This window comes from Psammomys obesus, unplaced genomic scaffold (assembly GCF_907164565.1).
Source record: "Psammomys obesus unplaced genomic scaffold, mPsaObe1.curated_primary_1811, whole genome shotgun sequence".
In the NCBI taxonomy this organism is placed as follows: domain Eukaryota; kingdom Metazoa; phylum Chordata; class Mammalia; order Rodentia; family Muridae; genus Psammomys; species Psammomys obesus.
Window position 1 is genome coordinate 1,184,062 of NW_026592439.1, and position 23,969 is coordinate 1,208,030.

General features: G+C 48.3%; 1 protein-coding gene across 1 annotated transcript in view; it reads left to right on the top strand.

The window, feature by feature from the left end:
• The first annotated feature begins 1,279 nt into the window (after nucleotides 1-1,279).
• Nucleotides 1,280-23,969, top strand: part of Kcnj10 (potassium inwardly rectifying channel subfamily J member 10) — a 32,757-nt gene continuing 10,067 nt past the window's right edge. The window contains exon 1 of the mRNA XM_055613283.1: nucleotides 1,280-1,375. The gene's annotated coding sequence lies outside the window, so the exon portion shown is untranslated. The remainder of the gene's footprint in view (nucleotides 1,376-23,969) is intronic.

The window sequence follows — 23,969 nt, forward strand, 5'->3', positions numbered from 1 at the left end:
CTCACATTCTTCTTTCTGTGGTGGTGACGGATGGAATCCACGATCACGCAACCACTCAGCTACACTCTCAGCCCCAATGAGGGATTTTGGAAAGGTACTTGCATACAAACTAAAATACATAATTTCTCTGCTTTCAACCCTGAACCCAGTAAGTAATACTGGTTATTGATTAGTATTAGTATTATGAATAAAAGTGGGAAGTCGCTATTTTCTCATTTAATACATGCCATACATGACTTAGTGGATCCAAATCACTCAAGACATAGATTCAGGTAATGAGAACAGTCCTTGCTGAGGGTTCTCTAGTGGGTGGGAATAGTTTGATGCTATTTCCTAAGCCGGTGTGTACTTGTGTGTTCTCTTCAGGACTTAATAACATACACAGTTCCTCTGCCATAAGTGTCCTGCCTGCCACCTCCTTGGACCTGGACCCCCTGCATTCCCAGGACCCACGTAGATGTTATCTCTTCCCTTGAACATTTGTAGGGAATCCCTAGGTAGAACGATCCTTCCCTCTCCTTCCACGGCGTTGGGTGTCTCCCATACTTTGCAGCTTATTTTTCCTTCCACATGAAGTTGCTGTCGGGGGGTGGGGGTGGGGGAGGGAGGGGATGGTTTCTGGTGCGCCTTTTACATGCAGCACCCCACTCTCTACACAAAGAACAGCGAATAACTTGAAAATTGTGCGGTATGCCAGAGCCCTGTAGCCCCAGGAACCCAGGCCAAGTCTGCCAGTCTCGTCCCAGTCGCGGCCCGTCCTGAATTCATTTCCACCTCATTAACTGGGGCCCAGTCCCGCCCCCGCGGCCCTCGTCCTGGTTCCTCCATTCTGACACGGCCACCTCCCTTTTCTTCTTTCTCTCTTTCCCTGTCATCTTGCCAGCTCAGCTTCTATCGCTTCGCGTATCGTCTCTTCATCTCCTTTTCTCCGGGACTCTGTCTGCGTCTCTGTCTTTGGGTGTTTCTGCACCTTAGTCCGTCTCTGTGTGCGCTTCCTAGCCCCCTACGCCCCGCCCCTTGCCTAAATCCCTCCAATCCCCAGACTCGGGCCTGGCGCTCCGCTCTGCCATTGGCCGGCCTCTACTCTCCCCCCGCCCCCGCCTCCCGGCCCCCTCCAGGCCCCTCCATTCACACAAACTTTGGCTCCAGCGCTGCAGAGGGAGGGGGCGGCCCGGCCCGGCCCAACTCTGCCCCCGGCCGGCCCGACCCCGGCCCCGGCCCCCGGACAAACCCTTATCTGATCCCGGCTCGGGGTTTAAGAGTCTTGGCTCTGCCCGTCGCACAGCTCCGCTCGTCACTCCTGCCCGCCCCGTCTGTTCATCTGTCCCGCTGTCCCTCAGTTCATCAGAGCAAGCCACTCCACCTCCGAGCCAAGGTAAGACTCTGGCCCTGATGAAGGAGTGCTGCCGTCCTGGCCGGGGTCCTATCCACTCAGAGACATCGGGGTCCTCTAGCCCTTCGGACCCTACCAAGGCTGGCTGGCCTCAGCAGTACAATCCTGTCTCCCTCCTTCAGCCTTGGCAGTTCCAAGTGGACTCCCCTGGGAAGAGCCCCTCCTCAAGGGTACTTTATTCAGGCTAGTCCCCTCAGGCCTTCCATCTGAGAAAGGGGCTTCCGTGATGTCCCCTCGTCATTTGGCACACCTGCAATTGTACGGGGCGCGTCGGGTTAACTAGAGTATTCAGTACGTATAAGCCTGCACCCACCCACGCGGGCATAGAGATTGTGCCTCCTGCTCCCAGCAGGCACAGGTTACTCTTGCTCCCAGCCCTCCCCCTTACAGTGACATTCACACAGTGACACTCACTGACGGATGTTCTGATCACCAGTTTGCACATGGGGAGAAAAACAAGCATCGGATTAGAAGTCACAGTCAGCCTGGTGTGCCTAGGACCCTCCCTTTCCACTCTTCCTTCCATTCCAACTTGGTTCCTATTTTGAGAGACACCCCCCCCACCCCGCTACGCACACCCCTCAAATTGCTTCCCAAGGAGAATATCAGAAGGAGCAGGCTCTTTCTTCTGGATTTAGAGGGTAGATTAGGGTCTATGAATTCATCCTCCAGCGATTCCCTCTCCCATTCTTTCTCTTCCTCCAACAGGGACTGGCCAAGGGCAATCATGTTAAAAAAACAACTGATTCTAGGAAGGAGAGCTGAGGCCCAGAATGGCTAGAAGGACAAAACTAGAAAAGAAAAGAAAAAGTGGGGATAGGACTTCTAGTGTCTTGGGATTTCATTCCAGCAAGTGTGGAATGAAGTGTCCTGGGAAGGCTGAGGCTGACCAAGGGGTGTAAAGAAACAGAGACAGATTTGGACCCATGGGAAGGCACAGCTTAAAGCCTGATCAGGTTGCTTATCAATACAAATTTTGACAAGAGATTTCTGGCCAGACCGCCCTTGCTGTGGCGTTTGAATTTTTTTTCTCCCTATGGGACAGACTGCTTTAGGTAGTTCTGGAGGGCAGGAGATGGTGAAAGAAGATTTGGGAGCCTCCTGTTTGGGGTTATGTGGAAGGCACAGAGTGGGCATTGAGAGACTGGCACCATGAGCCGGCAGTTACCGCGAGCTCAATTGAGTTTCATCGTGAGCACTGTTCCCTGATCTCCAAGGAGTTTTGAATATGTTCCTGGAATGATGGCGATTCCATCCTCTGCCAAAGCGTCGGGTTTGTCAACTCTCCGGGGTGTAGACTGAGGATGGGGAAGCAAGTCTAGGAGGAACCAGGTGTCCTGGCTCATAGCTGGTTCTTCAGGAAGGAGGAAAAGGGGAAGCAGGCAGGGAAGGCATTGTGCCAGGGAGAGGGTCCAGGGCTGGAGTGCAGAGGCGGTAGGCTTGACCCAGGCAGTGCCAATCCCTCCACCCACCAGCCCAGCCTTTGGTGGTGGTGGCAAGGGAAGGAAGAAAGAAGGGGGAGTGAGGGGGTGATCTGGGCCAGTCCAGCCTCCCTAAGCCCTTGCCAACCTGGGTCCTGAAAGGAACTGCTGTTTTCTGAGCCGTTCCCCCCACCCCCAGCTCCCATCCAGAGCCCAGAGCAGCCAAGTTGTCTCAGTGGATATCAAATGGCAATGACTCCACTGACTGGGGGTGACTGGGGCGGGGAGGGGGGGCACGGTCCCATTCCGTGTGTAGCCCTAATGCAGAATCCTACTGCTTTCCCTTACCCTGCTGGGTGTGGGTGTGGGGAATAACACCTCTCCACACTGTGCCCATATGTCTTTGGGGGTCACATAGTTATGTGGGAGATGATATGGCATTTCCCAAATTCTCTCTATGGCCCCCACCTGCACTCTGCATGTGGGGGCACTCTGCACTCATTTGCATTGCAGTTTGCTGGCTTGGGCTGGAAGGGAAATGACTGGCAGAAGAGCCAGGGACCTTCCTCTCCCTCTTTCCCTTAGGGACCAGGGAGGCTGGGATGTTTAGATCTGGGTGGGTTCATATGAAGTTCTTTGCCTTTATGCTGGGACTGGAGGGATAAGAGTTTCAAAGTTGAGTAGCAAGGCCCATTTCCATAAAGGAGATTTCTGGGCACCCTAGGCTGGGTTTGTGTGCACGAGATGCAAAGACAGGTTGAGGTCCGAAGCACTGGTGAGGAGGGAAAGAGACACAAGTCCCTAAATTTTCCTGCAAAGTTATTTAGGACGGGGAAGAAAGAAAGAAGAAAAAAAAAAAAAAAGACTCCAGTCTCCCTCCCTTTCCCGGCCTAGATTCTTCTCTTGCCTGACTGGTCAGTGCTACTGTCCAGGCTGAGGCCAAGCTGTCCAGGACAGTAGTGAGGCCCTGGAAGGGGCAGAGAGAAGGGATACCAGGAGGCACCCCATGGAGATGTAGCTGCAGGAAGACTGCCCAGAAAGGGGAGTTTTGGACTTCAAATGTCTTAGCACAGAATGGAGGGCAGCTGCCTAAAATCACTCCGAAGAATGGGGAGTTTTTACATTCATCTCATCACCTCAAGTCTGGGGCCAAGGGCTTTTTGTCTCTCCTCAGAGACCAGTGTCCATGTTGTCACCATTCTTCATAGAGAGAGTACGTCCTGGGTGGCCCCTCTCCACCCTTCTTCCCCCTCCATCAGAACCTTGAAAGGGCAAAGAGAAAAGGATTGTGGGAGCAACCTTCCTGTGGGTGTCTGCCAGCCTGGAGCCTGGTTTTGAGGTGGTGGGGAAGGGAGGGGCTGTCTCTGGAATGTGGGAGAGACATCGGAGCTGTGTGGTCTGCAGAAGCTTGGAGAAGTGGGGGCTCTAGAAGACTGGGTTAATGCATGGCCCTTCTGCAGCTCTACCAGTGTGTGTGTGTTGGGGGGGGGGATGTGTGGAAACTCAGGGAAAAAGGTTAGGCTCCAGTAGGGAAGACATCCCATAAAAAGGAAGGCTTTCGAAATGATGCCTGGGAAAAAAAAGAAGACACACTTCTGGTGGTTTAGAGAGATGGCTCAGTGGTCGAGAGCACTTGCTGCTTTTGCAGAGGACCTGGGTTCAGTTCCAGCACCCACACGGCAGCTCACAACCATCTGTAAGTCCAATTCCAGGGGATCTGACACCCTCTTCTGGCCACCTGTACACATGGGTTGTATGTACTTAGGTACATATGTGATCCTGTGCCCCATGATAAATAAAATAAAAATTTTAAAAAGTCTCAGTCAAAAAAAAAACAACAAAAAAAAACCCAAAACAAACAAACAAACAAAAAAAAACAAGACAAAAAAAAAAACCCCACAAACAACCCACCATAAAGTTTCTGAGAGGAGCTGCGGAGCTCTTTAATGTAGAGTTTATATGATAACTGTCAAGAGGCTTCGCGTGGATGGCAGTGTGACCCTTAACTTGCCACCTTTTCGTTCTGAGAGCTAACACAAGGCTGTTGAGAACACGGCCTTGGAGTCCTCTTTACTGGGTTTAAGTCCTGGCCTTATCAGTTCGTAGCCACACAGTCTCCCTCATGCTTTCATCAGGGCTAACAATGGCTGAGAGGATTAAAAGAGTCAATATTTGCATAGGACTGAGGAGGTGGGTACCATGTAAAAGGTGTAGTTGGCTGTTGGCATTCTCTGGGCTCTCCAACTCTTTCCACTCTGTCCTCTTTCCTGGTCCTGGGACTAGTCTCAGCCCTCATGGTGGTTTTCTGATACTTCACCCTAGATCTGAGAAGACAGGAGAATGACTGAGAAATTAAACATGGGGTTTCTGTTTCATGCCAATACGCTGGCTGCTACCAGAAGCAGGGCCTTCATGTCATGGCTCATTCTTCCCATGAAATTTGTGCCAAACAGATTTCCTGTCTTCAATTCAGAATCAATAACTGTTCTGCTGTATACCGTTCCCTTCCCCAGACAATCTCTCATTCCTAGCAACCTCTGCTTTTTAGCCAAAGATACCAATTTCTACCCCTCCATCTGGGCTATGTCTATGTATCTTCCTGTAGTTCTGTTCCCCTTCATTGCTCTGTCTCCCCTCTCTTTTTTTGTGCTGTATGTATGTGTTTATGTGTGGATGTGTGTGCAAGAGTGTAGAAGGCAGAGGTTGATGCTGGGCGTCTTCCCCAATCTTTGTCTACCTTGTATTTTAAGATGGGATTTCCTATTGAACCTGGGGCTCACCAATTTGGCCAGACTGATTGGCTAGCATGCCCCAGGGATCCTTCTGTTCTCCCTGGTACTGGGATTATAGGCATGTTCACTGTGCCTGGCTTTGTATGTGGGTATCGGGTATTCAAACTCAGAAATTCATGTTTGTGTATCAGGTGCTTTACCAATTGAGCCATCTCTCTCTCTTTCTCTCTCTCTGTATGTGTGTGTGGTAAGGAGAGGTCTTATGAAGCTTGCTGTGTATCCAACCATGATCTTGAACTTTCTGTTCTCCTGTCTCCACCTCTCAAGCGCTGAGATAATAGTCTATGTTACCACACTGCCTACCAGGCCTGGTTTTATGTGGTGCTGAGGCTGGAACCCTGGGCTTTGAGCATGCTCTGCCTGCTGAGCTTCATTCCTAACCTGTGTCTTGCTCTCTTCATTTAGCATCTCTTCCTTCTCAGCTGGCTTATATGCCCTTCTCAACTTCTGTCCTCTGATCAGCCTGTCAATTTCATCAATAGTTACTAATGATACCCTCCATCATGGCTTTTCTGACTCTGGCCTCTCTCCTTTATTCCTTCCCTTAACTGCTCCGCATTTGGTTTTGATATCAATAAGCAGTGATTTTTATCTTGCCCCTTTCATGCTTAGACACTCCTGTTAGCATTAGACTGAGATTTCCTGTTATAACACTTAAGTGACTTTCTGCCTTTTCTACCTCCCCTCCTGAACCCCATCTGTTGAGACTGTGTTTTCAGGGTTTGGTCCTGAGGGACACACACAAGGACAATTAGTTCCTGAGTACACTCTTCCCAGGTCCATTGCCTGAAAACTTTGCACTCAATCATCTTCTTTTCTTTTCAACTTTGACTTTTCCTAGGATACCTATTCATGGCAAATGTTAGAGGAGATATGCTGTCTTTTGTATTTACTTATGAGGTCCTCTAAGACATGCTCATGTCCCTGTCATATTGAGGACCTCCTGAAGCAAAGGCAAGGCTTTTCCATCCATTGGCCTTTGGACACACAGCAGAGGACTTGGTCCCAGAGATGGAAAAACAAACAAACAAACAAACAAACAAACAAACAAACACCTCTGTCTACCTTGAATCTAGGCAGGACTCTGTTCTTGATCATTTGGGAGAAATGCCCATGTATGTGAGACCCCATTAGCTAACTCTCTAGGGAGCTTCAAGAGTGACTTCTCATTGACCAACCATTTCATCTGGTAGAAACAGTGTTACCCTAAGATTATAAGCAGCAGACTCTTGGACTCCAGTTCCTTGTCCTCTCAGCATTGTTGGTCCCTCAGTGGGAGATCTAACACCAGCCTGGAGCTGGGCTTGTCAGCTGGTCAAAGTCCAGTCTGGGACAGTCCTATTGACTTGTCCATACTTCTGAGCAGGGATTGCAAGGTGAGAGATGTGGGAACACTCAAGGGGGTGTCAGCCTGGCCTCTTAGTGTTCCATTCTCCCTAGAGTAGCCCCCTCGGCTCTTCTACTCTTCCCAGTCCTAACTCTGAGATCCAGATACACACCCCACCCCCATGCTTAAAACCTGGCTGATTCCAGGATTTAAAAAGATACGTGGATGGTGTATATAAGGTGAAGGTGAGTGTCTGAGTCTTTCCAGAGCAGTGACTCTCAATTATTTTTTAAATCTCACTACTCCTTTACATTTAAATGTTACTGAGGGCTCCAAAGAACATTATTTGTCTGGGTTGTGTCTATTGAGGCACATCATGTTAGAAAGAAATGCTGATGAGACTTAAGACCATTCATAATTAATTTAATAATAACGATAACCCGATTGCCTCTTGATAGTGAGATTTTAAGTGAAAGTAGCTGTTTTATAAAACAAAGGATGAGTAGGGGTGACCCTGCCTTTTATTCACACAATCTTTTTAATGTCTAGCTCAGTAAAAATCACTTGGTTCCTTCTATTTGCTTCTGCATTTAGCATGTTGCAATATCACATGCCACGCACCCCTGGGTGATCACTCTTGAAATAATGGGAAGAATAAATAATGCAACGTTGGCGTTATGACAAGGATAGGTTTGACTTCAGAAAGCCTCTGAGAGCACCTCAGGAGTGCTTTAGCTAAACCCCAAGAACTGCCACTGTGAGGAACAGCAGGAGACATTTATGAAAGTCTGAGCATCTCGGCTGATGTCCCTCAGCAGAGGTTTTACTGGTAACTCTATGGGCTGTGGGAGATGCTACCTGTTTGAGGTTGAACCTAGCTCCTCTACCCATTAGCTATGTAACCTTGGGTAAGTCCTTAACATCCCATGCTTCTATTTTGTCCTCTATGAAACACAGACTTTAAAAGGCATCTGCTGCCAGGTGTGGTGGTGTGTGTCTTTAATCCCAGCATTCAGGAAGCTGAGGCAGGAGGATCATAAGTTCAAGACCTGTCTGGTCTACACGGTGAATTCAGTGTCAGTCTGATCAACTTGATGAGACTTTGTCTCAAAATAAAAAGGGGAAATAAGGGCTGGGACATAGTTTAGTGGCAAAGTATTGGCCAAGCATGTATGAGGCTCTAGGTTCAATTCCTATGACAGAGCATAAATAAGTAAACATCTACTGTTTAGAGTGTAGAGGATGACACAACACTAGAAAGGTGCTAAATCTTCCTCTTCCTCTCCTCCTCCTTCTCTTCTTCCTCCTCCTCTATCTCCTCCTCTTATGTTTGCATGCATGTCTGTGTGAGGGTGTCAGAAGCCCTAGAACTGGGAATTGAACTCAGGTCCTCTGAAAGAAGAGTCAGTGCTCTTAACCCCTAGGCCATCTCTTCAGCTCTGGAAAGACATTCTTAAGCTTACTGGTCCAGGCCAGAGGGAATCTGATTAAACTCTACAGCAGCTCGGGTAGTGAGTGCCCTTTCTCCTGCAGGCTGCCTGCAGTCTTTGGCTAGGTTCTTACCCTCTTCTAGTGAGTCAGAGCTCTCACTAACCCAGTCCTCAAAGCCCCTGCGCTGCACCCTGCCTCAGACCTAGCTGGTGTGTGTTGGGGGTGGGCCTGAATTGGGTGTGGGTGTACACCCTTGGGATGAGTACTCTGACTTGCTGATCCTGTGCTTGATTCCCCTTAGCAGCGCAGCTGATACTACCTTCTGGGTTCAGACTGACTTTCCTGGAAGAGCACTAAGAACAGCAGCCCTTGTTCTTAATCACTATAGTTGCTTTCTCTACCTGCAGTGGGGGCTGTAGAGGTCTTATAAGAGGGCAGCACCAAGCCGGGTATGATGGTACATGCCTGAAATCCCAGCGCTCAGGGAGGCAGAGGCAGGAGGATCTCTGTGAGTTCAAAGCCAGCCTGGTCTGCAAAGCAAGTCCAGGACAACCAAGGCAAGGCTACACTGAGAAACCCTGTCTTGAAAAAAGGAAGAAAGAGAAAGGAAGAAAGAAAGAAAGAAAGAAAGAAAGAAAGAAAGAAAGAAAGAAGGAAGGAAGGAAGGAAGGAAGGAAGGAAGGAAGGAAGGAAGGAAGAAAGGCAGGCAGCACTAAACTAGGGAGATGGCTCAGTGAGAAAAGTGTTTGCTGCGTGTGGGGACCCGAGTTCAGCTCTCCATCACCCATGTAAAATCTAGGTCTTGTGTTGATGTAGCAAAAGACACCTGACATTAACTTTAGGTCCACACACCCTGCCACTTACCCACCCACACAGAATAAGAGGACAGCATGCAAGGAAGCAGCAGACCAGACTGCCCTCTAAAAATCTGAGCACCCAGAATTTCGGCTCCCTCGCCTGCTGATGCCTGACCATTCTGGCACACAGCCTCCACCAGCTGTGGCTCTGGCCTTCGGCTTGGAACCTTGCTCTCTCATGCTGCTGTTCACAATCCTACCCACACAATTCCCTTGACTAGAGGGCAAAACGGAGGGAGGAGTGGGAGGACTCAGACTGCCCACCCATAGCCCTTCTCCCAACTCCTATCCCCAAGGCCTTCCTGTTTAGACTGTACCCTTTGGTCAGTGGTGGGTTTGGGGGCCCTAGTCAAATCTTCTTCTTTTGGTTCTTGGTCAGTGACCCCAAGGGAGCTGCTGGGGCTAAAATCTCCCCAGTCTCAGCCTTGCCCCACCCTGTCTTCCACTGCCAGCAGCCCCCCAGCTCCCCCCCCTGGGCTGTGGGACAGTGAGAGGGCCTAGGGGCTGGCTCTGCATACTAATGTCCTGCCCATTGTCAAAGCCCCTTTGTGTCAGAGAGCTCCATTGAGGCGGCTCCTGGGCGGGCACAATGGGGGCTCTGTCCCCAAGTTCCCCCAAACAGTCACCTGCTTTCAGAGCCTCCCCCCACCACCCCTCACCCGCCCCAGTGTCCAGAGGGCCCAGAGAGCATGGGTGTGGGGGAGTCTGTGCGCAGTATGACACCCTCACTTTGGACAGGCTGGGGCGATGGCATCTGACATGGCTGACTGTGGAGGGCAAACCCTGAACCACCGGGGTGGGGGCGGTCTACGGAGGGAGTTGGAATGCAGGTCTGAGAGGCCCATGACGGAGTAGGGTACTCATAGCCCGCCCGTGCCTCCTTCTATATGCCCAGCTTGGACCTGCAACTGCCCCGCCCCTTTCTTATCCCAGCTCATATATGCAGAGACACACAGGCACACACTCATCTATGCGGCCCCACACCCGCCCCAACGCCACAGCCAAGCAGATGTGCCCTGGTACAACGTGCAGACCACATGTCCACACCGCCTCCCATCGGCGTATGCGCCCGCCCACCTCCTCTCCCCACCTCACCCCCTTTCCCTTCCACCCTCCTCCAGCAGCTGCTGGCAACTCAGTACCATCCCCCCCCTCCCCGCCCCTCACTGCCCTCTGCTGCTCTGACACAGGTTTTAACAAGTTTGCACTTGTTGCGACCTCAAGAATGTGGCCCTGGGGCGGGGAATGTCCTGCTGCCCCAGACTGTACCTGCTTATACGTTAACCACGGACACAGCCTCAGCCAAACTTTGCGTACAACTTTCCTACCTCTGCCCCAGCCTCGGAGTGAGGTTAGTGGACCAGGACCCCCACCCCAGCACTGAGTCAAGCACACAGGTACATATATATATATGTGGATAGCTAACGTATCCTGACCCGGTGGGTAGGCTCTGGTGGATTTTCTGTTGCATTTCCCCCAGAACACTCCAGAACATCCCGATCCCTCATGGCCCTGAGAGGGTGACAGGATGAGTATAATTTTTCTCAGCAAGACTGAGAAGGGGAGATGAGGTGCCCAGGTAGCTGCTGACAAGAATGGTCTCTTGTCTCTAGTTTCATTGTTTGATTTTTTTTTTTTTTTTTTTTTTTTTTTTGTTGTTTTTTTGGTTTTTTTTTTTTCTTTTTTTTTTTTTTTTGATTTTTTTTTTTTTTTTTTTTTTTTGTACTGGCTGTTTCTGGCTCTACTCAGACGGTCTCTTACTCCTATGGAATTTTACCATAGTTGCCTTTCACTCACCCTTTTCAGAAAGAAGTTGCCTACACAGTAACAGTTGGGAGTAGAGAACTGTAGGTATGGGGACCTTCACTGGGCTTCTGGGTACAGAAAGGGTTTCAGAAGGTCACTTTGAGCAGGATGGACCTACCTCTTTCTGCTTCTTACTCTGCCTTCAGCCCTACTCCTGCTACTGACTCTGGAGAGCTGGAGAGTTATCCTTCAGCTACATAGCTGATTTAGAGCTGGTGACCACTGTTGGCCGCAAGCCTTTGTGGTTCTCAGCTCTGCCCTTCCCAGCTCATATACCTGTTTGCACAGCATCTGTGCTGGGTGTCTGTGCCTATGATAGTATTCTGGTCTGGGGCATCTCTCCAGTAGCTTGGAGTAGATGCTGTAAAGGAGGGTTGGGTCTGGGGAGAGGCCTTCTATCACTTCAGAGACTTCAGGGCTGAGCTGACTTCTGAGGTGCACTGGGTCCAGGGAGGGTGCATGAGATCGCAGCTGCAGTAGCTTCAGCAGAAAGCAAGCTCAAGTGGTTAATGCACACTGATCTCCATGATGCTTCCCTTATGTAAGTAAGAACCGCACAAAAGAACTGCAGGATCCTTCTATTCCTCCCCTCTACTCATTAGCCAGGTGCTTCCCTCTGGCTACTGGATTCAGCCTAAATCATGTTTTCCATCAGTCTCTGCACCTCATCTATCCCTTCTATCTGTGTTCCTCTGCCTCTGAATGTCCAGTTTGGGTGAAGGAAACCTGACCACAATCCCTCCTGCTGTGCTGTCGCAATCAGCCAAGTGGAGGGGCACCCAATGAGACGCCTTGCTCTGAACCCCGCTCCGGATCTACTCAGAATCTGCTTGCTACCCTCACCCCATCCCCATCCTTCTCAAATGGAATGTAGCTAAAGAATATGGGGGAAAGTTAGGAAGCAGCAGAGAGACTGCCTCCTGGGGTGAAGGTTGACCTCCTGGGACTGCTCTGTGAGTCAGAGGTTGCCTTCCATCTGTGGAACAGTAGCCTTGAGGAGGAGCTGGAGCTGAGAGGACAGTATGAGTCATAGGTAGAGTACTCATGGGTTTCCATAGCCCTCAAGGGTGCAAATAAGAATAAATTGCTTGCCAGATGGTGCAATTGTGCACTCCTTTAATCCCAGCATTTGGAAGGCAGAGGCTGGTGGATCTCTGAGTTCAAGGCCAGCCTGGTCTACAAGAGAGAGTTTCAGAACAGCAGAAAGAAAGAAAGAAAGAAAGAAAGAAAGAAAGAAAGAAAGAAAGAAAAGAAAGAAAGAAGGAAAGAAAGAAAGAATTGCTTAAGCAACAACAGGTAACACTTGCTAGAAGAAGAATTTCCTTGGTTTGAGGTATTACCAGGCACAGGAAAAGGAAGAAAAGAGAGGAAGTCTGTGTCTCTGTAAGGAAGGTCGTCCTATAGTCACCTCCTAAACAAAGTTTGGGTGGCCTGAGCAATAGTTCAGATGACTTTCAGAACCCCTGTGGGAAGTGGGCTTTCTAATTATTTCAGAGGAACTCCTTGGCCACTTTCAGAGCCTGCAGAGAGAGCATCCTCCAGTGTTTCCCCTATTCTCTCTAGAGACCCCACTAATTTCTGTTTCACTTCTTACAGTGTGTTTCTGGCTTGGCTGCTGCAGGAGGTAAGAGAGGCTTTGCTCCCTGATGGAGGGGAGAGTCAGCTCAAACACATCCCAGGCTGGGAGAGGACTGGGAACAAGCTCCACGGATAATATTTCAAGTGCAAACCAACTGTCACTTCAGCACCCCAGGGTCAGACCTTGTAGGAAGGAAGAAGGTGGATGAAGGCCAGGACTACTGCTCTGATGCCAATGTAAAGTCACATGCTCCATTGGCAAGCTGTGTGATCTTGAGAAAACTGTCCATCTTTTCTAAGCTGTGTCTCCTTTTTGGTTTTGTACATGGAGGGCACTGAATGGGATGTGCATGGAGGCCTCCCAGCACCAACATCCTGTGACTCAGGGCAAGATGACAAGTATGGACTGGGTTCAGTTTGCAGTGCCAGCCCTCTTAGAAACTTTCCTGAGCAAGGCAGCTACTCTAAGTCTAGTTTCCACAGCATTAGCATGAAGGCAGTGCTGTCACCAACCTTCTGTGAAGGATTGGTCATGTGGAGCCATCAGAAAAATGCTAGCATGTGGGAAGGGCTGGGCTGGGGCTGTTGGTGATACTCTAGGAACACAGATGAAGGGCTGAAGGCCTTCTGAAAGGTTTTCCAGAAAAAGTGACATCCAAGCTGAATCCTGAGGGAAGAGAACTTAGCAAGCAATGTGGGATTGGGAAAGGCCCCATTTTGCAAAGAATTGTTTGCTGGAGTAGTTTCCTGAAGTGAGAGATGTTTGGTATGGCTAGTGGGAAAGGGATGTGTGAGGAATGGATAAAAGATACAGAATATTGAGGCTTGGAAGGTCGCAAAAGTCAGACTGTAAGGGACCTTGTCACATCTTCCCTTCTGAGAGCTTTGGAGCCAGGTCCCTCAGGTTCTCCTCAACCCTTTCCTCCCAACTTGTCTTTCTTCAAGACTCTCCCTTCTTGCCTTGGCCACACTGCCCGGAAGGCACTGGCTCTGCCTGGACGATCTCTTGATCTAGGCTAAAGCTTCAGAAGTTTTAGGCCAGGGCTTGGCATTGCTTCTCCCTCTCCCACCATGAAAGAATGCTCTAGCTCCTATGGAAAACTGGATTTCTGGCATTGAGACATTCCTGATAAGCAGCATACCAACTGCAGCCTCAGTTTCTCCATTTGCCCACCCTCACTCCGAGAGCAGGGGTGATTCTGAGGAGGTGAGGCTAAGGATGACCGGCAACAGGGTCTGGGACAATAGATAGAGCACAGCCTGTCAGTCCAGAGTCAAGGCTGAAAGGGGACTGAGTCAGTGCCTGCAAGTGCCCAGAGGTCTGAGAGGAAAGATCTGCCAGATAAAAGCAAAGTACACGTTTTTCAGAGGCGGCCCAAGGGAGGGAAAAGTAATACAGAGTGCTAATCATGTGTGCCTGGGCGTGTATGCATGGAGGACCCGTGATAATCCATGGAAATTGGTTCTTTCCTTCCCCCACGAAGATCCCAGAGACCACACCCATAGCATCTCCACCCATTGAGCCATCTCATTGTCCCCTGATGGGCTCTTTGTTTGTTGGGGCAGGGGTGGGGGGGTGGGGAGTGGAGGAGGGAATTTAAGACAGGGTTTCTTTGTGTAGTGCTGGCTATCCTAGAACTCACCTTGTAGCCCAGGCTAGCCTCGAACTCAGATCAAAGGTATGTGCCACCACTACCTGGCTTCTAATGGGCTCTTTTAAGTCCATAAATGCCAGGTGCTGAGGAAAAGTCAAAAATGAACAAAAGATACAGATTAAGAATCAGTTCAAGGACTAGAGAGATGGCTCAGAAGATAAGAGCACTGACTGCTCTTCCAGAGCTCCTGAGTTTAATTCCCAGCAACCACATGGTGGCTCATAACCATCTATAATGAGATCTGGTGCCCTCTTCAGGGGTGCAGGTGTACATGCAGACAGAACATTGTATACAATAAATAAATAAATCTTAAAAATAAGATCAGTTCAGGGGCAGGACAAATGGCTCAGCAGTTAAGAGGACCAGGGTTCAATTCCCAGTATCTCCACATGGCAAATCACAACTGTCTCTAATTCTAGTTCTAGGGGATCTGAGGCACACACATACACACAGGCAAAACAGTAAACATTAAAGGGCTGGAGAGATAGCTCAGAGGTTAGGCACACTGACTGTTCTTCCAGAGGACCTGAGTTTAAATCCCAGCATATACATGGTGGCTCATAACCATCTATAACGAGATCTTCTGGCCTGCAGGCACATATGCAAGCAGTATACTGTATAAACAATAAAAAAATAAATCTAATTAAAAAATTAAATTAAAATTAAATTAAAAATAAATTTAAATTAATTAATTAAAATAAAATTAAATTAAAAAAATCAGTTTAGAAGTGCTTCTCATTTTGGCAAAGATGGAGGTGGCCCTTAGTGCAAGGAGTGGGGCGCAGGAAAATAATCCTGTGGGAGCAGTCCTGGGTGCCTCCTCACCAGACAGCGGCTCCTGAGTTTGCTTTTGCCTCTTGTGTTCTCCATCAACCAAGGCAAGCCCTCCCTCATCCCTAGACAATATAACTTGAAGATGACAGATTAGCAAATGCATAGAGAAGGGACCTTCAGCAAAGGTTCTCTCTCTGTCTCTCTCTGTCTCTGAGACAGCTCTAAGTAGCTCTGGCTGTTCTGGTACTCATTATGTAGACCAATCTGGCCTTGAACCCACAGAGATCTGTCTGTCTCTATCTTCCAAGAGCTGGAATTAAAGAAAGGTGTGCGCCATCACAGCCATCTCTCTCTTTTGTAAAGTAGGAATTGCAACTGGGCTCCCGGGACTACTAAGGCACAAGTCCTGTCAGCTTGGAGCCTCTCTAGTGTCAGATCAGGTGCCAAAATATAGTCTTCTGAGGTCCTGAGCATCCTAAGCCCGGAGAAGCCTGCTAGCTTCCTGGAGCCTCTGAGTTTGGAAGTAGGTGGGGGGGGTGGTAAGGGCCCAGAGATCAGTCATCGAGGAACTGAGATCTGTTCAGCATTCCTTGCTGCACGCTTTTCCCGTCTCTTGGCAGGCTGAGGAGGTTCTGGAGGAAGCCTCATGTTGGGAATGGGGGGGGGAGGGTTGGGATAGAGCAGTGAACTGGAAGCCCCTCGAATTTGGAGGCTGTAGCAAATCCTGTGCCACCAACTGCAGTTACCCTAGAGAAAGCAGTAATAAGGCCTTGGTTCAGCTTGATTGGCATCAAGCCCTCAGGGGTACGGAGAAGCAATATGAGTAAAAATCCCGGGAGACTTGGAGAAAGCTTCTGGCTTGCTATTAAATAAATGTCAGCAAGTCACCTCACCTTTCCGAGTCTTAGTTCCTCTAATCCAGAGGAATTCTTTTCTTCATCTGCAAAGCACAACAATAATGATGTCTTTATTTGCATAAGGGCCTTACAGATTTCACATACTTTATTTATCTCGTGTAATCCTGAGCACACAATCAAAGTGTATTGGCTCCTTAGATGAGGAAACTGAGCCCTAGAGAGATTAAGAGATTGACTGAGGTTCCCATAACTCACAAACTGATGAAGAGCAGAATGGCAAACAGTGGCAAGAGAGAAGAGAAAGAGAATTTGGCTGTGACACAGAGGCACCGGGATAAAAATAGGTCTCATTTGTTGGTCTGAGTCCACTTGAAATGGGTTTTTGAGCTGGCTGTGGTGGCACACACCTTTGATCCCAGCACTCAAGGGGAGGCAGAGTTGGGGGATCGCTGTGAGTTTGAGGACAGCTTGGTCTACAAAGCAAGTCCAGGACAGCCAAGGCTACACAGAGAAACCTTGTCTCAAAAAACAAACAAAAACAAAAACAAAACAAAACAAAATGGTTTCTGTATCACTATGCTAGGAAGATTCTGAGGCTCAGCCAGGAAAATAAATGTACTTTTATGAATCAGTGATATCTGGTGTGCGTGGATGTGTGTGTGTGTGTGTGTGTGAAGATGGCTCATACAGGCTGTATAGTTAACATCTATAGCCCAGAATCCATCCTGACATATCAAATTTAAGTCCTTATACACCGAACGATTAGAAGAACTTCAAAAGTACTAGCTTCAAAATATGCATGAGCTCAAATCTCTGACTTCAGAAAGCTGTGGTGAAATGTTTCCGGAGCACAGAAGGACTCTAAATATTTCTGCCTGGGTGCCTGGAGCAGCCTCCACGGCAGAGAGAGCACTAGGACTAGAGCAGGACCTTGAGGAATGGAAATATTTTATAGGGAAGAGGGGTGTGGAAGAGAGTTGGGGGAAGTGGAGGAACTCTGTGGAGAGAGTTGCAGAAGCAAAAGTGAGGACACATGTAGGGGAGGGTAGGCAGTGTTCTTCATGACAGGAACAGGGGTTGTGGGGAGGAGGCAAAGGAGAGGCTTCTAGAGTGAGGGGGGTAGGGAGGTAGAGATGTCAGGGAAGGATTCTGGAGTCCCACATCAAGCAGTTTTGTCATGAAAGTTGAAATAATTCACTGATGGATCTCAAGCCTGAGCTGAGTGATGGGTCAGACAGGGCGCAGCAGGGCTCCATGGCAGCTGAAGGACCGGGATGGGGATGGGGATACGAGCTTGGGTAGGATGACCAGGGAGTCATTTCTCCATTTCAAGTGAAAAAGAATATAAGGGTGAATGGTGGGAGCCTACCCAGAGAGTGGGGAGACTCACAAAGAGGCAGAATTGATAAGACCTGGTGACCAATGAGCTGAGAGGTGAGAGAGAGAGAGAGAGAGAGAGAGAGAGAGAGAGACCAGTTTGGGCACTAAATGAATGGAAGACAATTCTCTGAACGAGAGGAAAACACACAAGAGATTCCCAAGGAGAAGACACGTGTCTGTACGCTGGAAACTGGAGTGTTCCAGAAAGAGGGAACCTGTAAGTACTTTGCCATACAAAGTCAAGGTGAGGCGGAATGCATAGGAAGGGCTGGAACAGTGGAGGCCAGGAGGGTAGCAATATTAAGAATGAGAATCAAGGTGGGAGGGAGGTGGTGCATCAAAGTGGAGGGGGGTGGGAAAGAGACCTCATCCAAAGGGATAGTTCAAAAGTAAACAGAGGGCAGGTGAGCTGGCTCAGTGTGGTTAATGGAACTTCCTGACAAGCCTGATGATTTGAGTCTGATACCTGGGAAATACGTGGTGGAAAAAGAGACCCGAATCCTTGCAAGTTGTCCTCTGACCTCCACCTGTGTGCTATAGCACCCATATAAATAAACGTTGAAAGATAGAATATATGTTTAAAGGCAGTGGTAGAGATGGTCTAGATAATGTGATGTCAGACAGGAGCAAGACTGCATTCCTAGCACTCCACAATTCATGACCTTCTATAATTCTCCCATCGCCTCCATGTCACTAGGCCGTTTTTGCAGATGAAGGATGTGGAAGCCCAGAAACTCAGGTGATGTGCCTAAAATCTTAAAAGTTTAGAAGCTCTACAAAATCAGAGTTCCCAGCACACTGCAATTGAGACAAAAAAACAGAGTGTGCCAGGAATGGACCTCCTGTCTTCAGTCTCAAATGCTGATGACAGACTGCTTCGGTTGAGAAAACGCCCTTGGATTTAACAAATGGAATGTCACCTCTGACCTTCGAGAGAATTTCCTGGTTGCCTTTGCTCACACCCGAAGGCTGTGTGGATCAAACAGAATGGTGTGGAAGTTATATAGGTGCTTTCTTGAAGGCAGACTTCTGCTCTTTAGAGGTGGTTGCTACTATTACTTAATTTGCGAGTGTTATTGAACCATGTGATATTGACGATGGGTGATCTGTTTATTTTTAATTTGCAATTATATGTTGTTCAACCTAACTGAAAAAGGAGTGGGTCGGTGTGTTGGTAGAGGTTGTGAAAGTCTCTGAGGGCAGCTTGCCAGACAAGAGAGCCCTGCCCCCTGGTGGACAGGACTTAAATATACAACATGGGAGAATGGCTAGTCACCACTAAGATTGAAGTTTGTAATTTTTTTTTTCCTTCTTCTATTTATTCATTTTACATCTTGGTCATATCCCCATCCCTCTTCTTCTCTCTGTCCCACTCTCCATCCCTGTTTCTCCATCCCCCTCTCCTACTCTTCAGAGAAGGGGAACTCACACACCTACCCATCCACCCCAGCATATCAAGTTTCATCAGGCCTGAACACATCCTGTTCCCCTGTGGCCTGTCAAGGTAGCTCTGCCAGGGGAAAGTGATCGAAAGCAGGCAGAAGAGTCCATGTCTGAGTCAGCCCCCCATTCACCTTATTAGGGAACCTATATAAAGACTGAGCTGCCCATCGGCTACATCTGTGTGGGCGGCCTAAATCCAGTCCACACCTGGTCCTTGGTTGGGGCTTCAGTCTCCACAGGCCCCCCTGGGCCCTGGTTAGTTGGCTCTGTTGGTCTTCTTGTGGAGATCCTGTCCCTTCTGGATCCTTCTATCCTTTCCCCCATTCTTCCACAAGTCTCCCTGTGCTCCACCCAATGATTGGTTGTGGGTCTGCATCTGTTTCCATCAGCTGCTGGGTGGAGCAATCAGAGGACAGCTGTTCTAGGCTTCCATCTGTAAGCATAGCAGAGTACCATTAATCATGTCAGGGGCTGGCTCTGTCCCATGGGATGAGTCTCAGGTTGGGTCAGGCATTGGCTGTACATTCCCTCAGTCTCTGCTCTATTTTTGTCCCTAAACATCTTGCAGGCAGGGTAAATTGAAGTTTTTTTGTGAGTCGGTTGGTGTTTTCCTTTGTAGTTTTGCAGTTCTCTCTTTCTCTGTACCCCTCAGTAGGCCTTCCGGACCCTCCTCTGCTCAGAGGGTAGAGGTGGATTTTCCTGAGGTGGGGTTTGTCTGAGACCTAAATGAGTTTGATTACTTTAACCAGTAGCATCAGACAGAAGTTGGATTAGAATCCCTTTAAGGAGTCCAAGCTTAGGCTGTGACTGATTTGAGATTTAAGGCAGAGGAGACCCACAAAGGAGAGATCCTGAACAGATATGTTGTCTATCTTCCAGTTCCTTCTCAACTCAAACTTGACTTCAGCTTCCTCCCAGTGTCCTTGGGAAGTGTTTCAGCGTCTCATCTCGTACTGAAAATAGGCTGGGGCTGTAGCGTGGTTGGTGGAGTGCTTGCCTGGCATGCATGAAGCCCTGGTTTCAGCTCCCAAACACTGCATTAACTGGGTGTGACACAAAAGATACAGGCAAGAGTCATCCTTAGGCACATTCTGAGTTCAGGGACAGCTTGGACTATATAAGATCCTGCCTCTGAAAGGATGTGGTAGGGGGGACGGAATTTTCCTTTCCCAGTGTTTCCTGCTAAATCAGACAATTATTTGCATTTTCTGGTTCTTCCGTTAAGGTGAAGGAGGGTGCGTTAACATTTCTAAGCAAATGTTCCGAGGTGAAGGCTCACATGGGGTCAGGTTTGGAGGCTCTCCGGACCATTGGCGCTGAGGCTAATGAGGAGGCAGTGGTACAGCTCCGTCCTCAGTTGAACTCTACATAGTGCCAAGTCCTCACAAAGGGCCAGTTTAACTGAAGAGCTCAGGATGTGCAGTTCTGTAGACCCAGACAACAGCTAAGAGCAGATACCATGGCTGGACCACAACTCAGGGAGGGAGTATGCTAGAAGTGATGTGAGAGGCAGGTACACAAGGAGGCAATGTGCCAAGAAGTCATCCTCCCTCTCCAGCTGGAGACAATGGGTTCTCTGAGATGCCAGCCTCTGGAGTTCTCTGCAGGAACATGGTTCCCTTCCTGAAGAGGGTCAGAAGGCATTATCTGGGGAACAAGCAGGAGGAAGGGCCAATGGTCCTGCTCAGCCCACACTGACAGGCAGTGGTGCTGTCTAAACACAGGAAAACATCTGACATGGTCCCATCTCTTTGTCCCTCCCACTCCTAACTGGGGGTGGAGCGGGGGTGTCAGAAGGGCCAGCGAGAGGTCACAGGCTCCCAGGAAATGCTTTGAAGGCTTTTTATCCTTCCTTCTGATCAAACTATGAGAACTTTCCAAACGTTGACACAAGGGAAGAAAAGCCTATTCTTCCCTGGGCCAGGGCCTTGATGTCAGGCTGGGGCTAGAGGATGGGAGGGTCAGGGGGAAGGAGACTCAGGGTGGGGGACAGAGGGAGCAGTGACTCAGCTGGCAAGGCAGGCCCCTGGACATGCACACTGCCCCCTTTCCAGTCACCTCAAGATTTGTGTGTGTCCAGCTCCAGTTCTATTTCTCTGTTTTCACTGGGGAAAGGACAGGAGAGAGAGATTGATGAATAACGACATTAAGCTTTACAAGAGCCCACATCCAAGTCCATTCTTCTAACCTCAAGGGCTTACATAACCCTCAGAGCTTTTCTCATTGCCCTTCCTCTTCTCCCTGTCTCTTTTCTCTTCTCTTGCTCTCTTTTACTAAGAACACTTGGAAGCCCAGAAATAGTTCTTTCAGACCCAGCCACTCTGCTTCAGGAGGCCTCTAAGATCACTATTTAAGTGGGATTTGGTATTTTAAAAAGATCTGATACGGATGGTGAGAGGACCCTGGGCAACAGTTTCCTTTCTCCAGTGGGAGGAATGGGACCAGACCAAGTTAGCTGGACGGTGAAGTTTTTGTTTTGTTTGTTTTTTGAGCTACGTTCCTTCTGTAAAGCCCAGGGTGGCCTCAAATTCACCATCCTCTTGCCTGGGCCTCTGGAATTCTGGGATTATAAGCATGTGCCACTGCCCACTAGATGGGGAGTTTTAAAGCAGAAAGTGTCCTCTTTCATCTTCTAGCACAACACCTATCTTCTAGCACAACACCTCCAAACTGAGCTAGCAGCGTGAGTTCTGAATGGCAAAAAAAGAGGAGGGTGTCCACAGGTGCCGGGCACTGGGCATGTTTGAGAGCTGCTTTGGTTTCAAGTAATGTAACTGTTTCCTTTTATCCCACGGTGCTTTGCTTATATTGCATTAAGATATTACAAGACCTTTATAATCTATATCCATGGGGCATGCGCTGAGGTGAATCCTGAGGCTATTGGTGTCTCTGGGTGCAGACAGGTGTGAGCTAGAGTTGGGACAGTGAGGATTTGATACAACCTCCTTCTTCCACAGTGAATGATATGGAGGCCTAGAGGGCAAAGAGCTTGTTGAGAGTTGTTCAGGGCAAACTGAGAATGGCCCTCAATTTCCTGTTTCCCAGGCCAGTGCATTTTCCCAGCAGTCAGAACTGCACTCTGTTCCCAGGTTAGACCTTACTCGTCCTTTGCTGACTGCCCCACCTCATCTCCAGAATGTGAGGCATGACCACGCCAGTCTGGGCCATTTCTTTAAAGTGCATGTTATTTGAAGATGACCTGCTCACAGATTGTGTCGCTGGGCTTGCAACAGTGACACATCTTGTTGCTGCGACCAAAGAGCTGGCAGGAAGCAACTTAGGGGAAGAGGTTTATTTTGGCTCCTGCTTAAGACAGAATACGTACAACCATAGCAGGGAGGAATAGTGCTTGGAGTCCTGGTCACATCACATCTATAGTCAGAAACAGAGAGAAAGCCCCAGAGGAGTACCACTGTTCCCCTCCCTCTTTCCTAATCTATCAGAACTTAAAAAAAAAAGTAGTTTCTTATCCTCTGTCTATGACATCTCCAGTGCTGTATATACCTGTTCTCACTATGCTCCTTTCATTGGATGTGCTCTCTTTTGGTTCTTCCTACAAAACCCTAACAAAATTTGAGTCCTTTAGACTCAATGTCACCCTTTTATTCTTCTCTGAAAGAGATACTTGGGTATAGCAGGAAAAGTTCAAATCCTGGTTGCTCTCTACATTTCCTAGTCCAAATGGAAATAATGTCAGTTTTATATGGTGATTTGGAAAATGCATTAACTAACAATTAAAACCATATCACAGGGGGCCTGGAGAGATGGCTCAGAGGTTAAGAGCACTGGCTACTCTTCCAGAGGTCCTGAGTTCAATTCCCAGCAACCACATGGTGGCTCACAACCATCTATAGTGAGATCTGGTGCGCTTTTCTGGCATGCAGGTGCATATGCAGGCAGAACACTACATATATAACAAATAAATGTTTAAAAAATATATATCACAGTCCCACATCTACCATACAATAGAGACTCAATATTAGTTACCACCCAACCCCCATCCTTTGAACCGGATGTCACCTTTCTCTGCCTTCACACACACTGATCCATACATCACTGGTTCCTGCCTGTTTATGGTTGATTCTCTCGTTAGGCTCTAAGGTCTAAGGTCTTCAAGGAAATTAATTTATATCTTTGTCATCTCTTTAGCTCCAGTGTCTTGTTTAGAATTTGGTACCCAGGAGATACTAAAAAGAAATTCATTATACAAGATCGTGAAAACAAAGCTCACACTGCACGTGGTGAGAAACACCATTACAGGTGGACATACCTTGTTTTTTTCTCATATTTATTAATAATTCTAATTAGTTATCTGGGGTTTTCATGTAGATAAGGGGGAAAAAACACAGGAAATATCAAGAGAAGACACAAATAAGAAAAAAGAAGGCCCTAGGCTGGAGTGAGTTCCATTCATTCCACATAAAACAAGAGGTTCCACATTTCCTCGGCCCTACAGTGACGGCAGCATCTTCTCATTCTCTTAGATCGACCTTTATACCCAGGAATGGCTGTGTCATTTTCTGTTCATTAATTCCCCTCACAAAATGCTTTCTGAGCATTCACTATGCATCTTGTAATTGTTAGCTGTGTCAGTCAGCTTTGTGTTGCGTCAAAAAAAAAAAATCTGAGAGAAATCCTTACAGGAGGAAATGTTTGAATTGTGGTTTGAGATATTTCGGTCTGTGTGGTAACCTCTGTTGTTCCTAGGCCAGGGGCCGTGGTAGAAGCATCATGCTACAATGGCATGGAGGAAGAAAACCGCTCACTTTAGGGAAACAAGGAAGTGCAGAGGAAGGTTTGGGGGACAAGATACATCCTTCAGGTCATGCCCCTCCCCAATGACTTACTTCCAAGTAGGCCCCACCTCTTAACTGCCAGTTAATCAATGCACTGACGAATTTGAACTCTCATGATCCAATTACTCACGTCAAGTCTCAACCTCTGAACACTGCTGTATCGGGGACAAGGTGCTTCAATACATGCGTTTTCTTGGGAGAATATTTTCTATCTAAATCATAAGATCCTAAAACTAAGATACAATAGACCTAGGTGCTTCCCTCAATAAACTTGTTTTTACTCACTACGTGGGAACTCAGGAATAGGCTGTGGTTTCTGAGAAGGCTTTATGGAACAGGGGTCATTTGAACTCAGGTAGCCTGGAAGGCAAGAAAGCCTGTATGGGCACAGCAGGGCTTCAACAGCAAGGCAAAAAGTGCTTGAATGTGCCCCAGGAGAGAAGCAGTGGGGAATAAGGC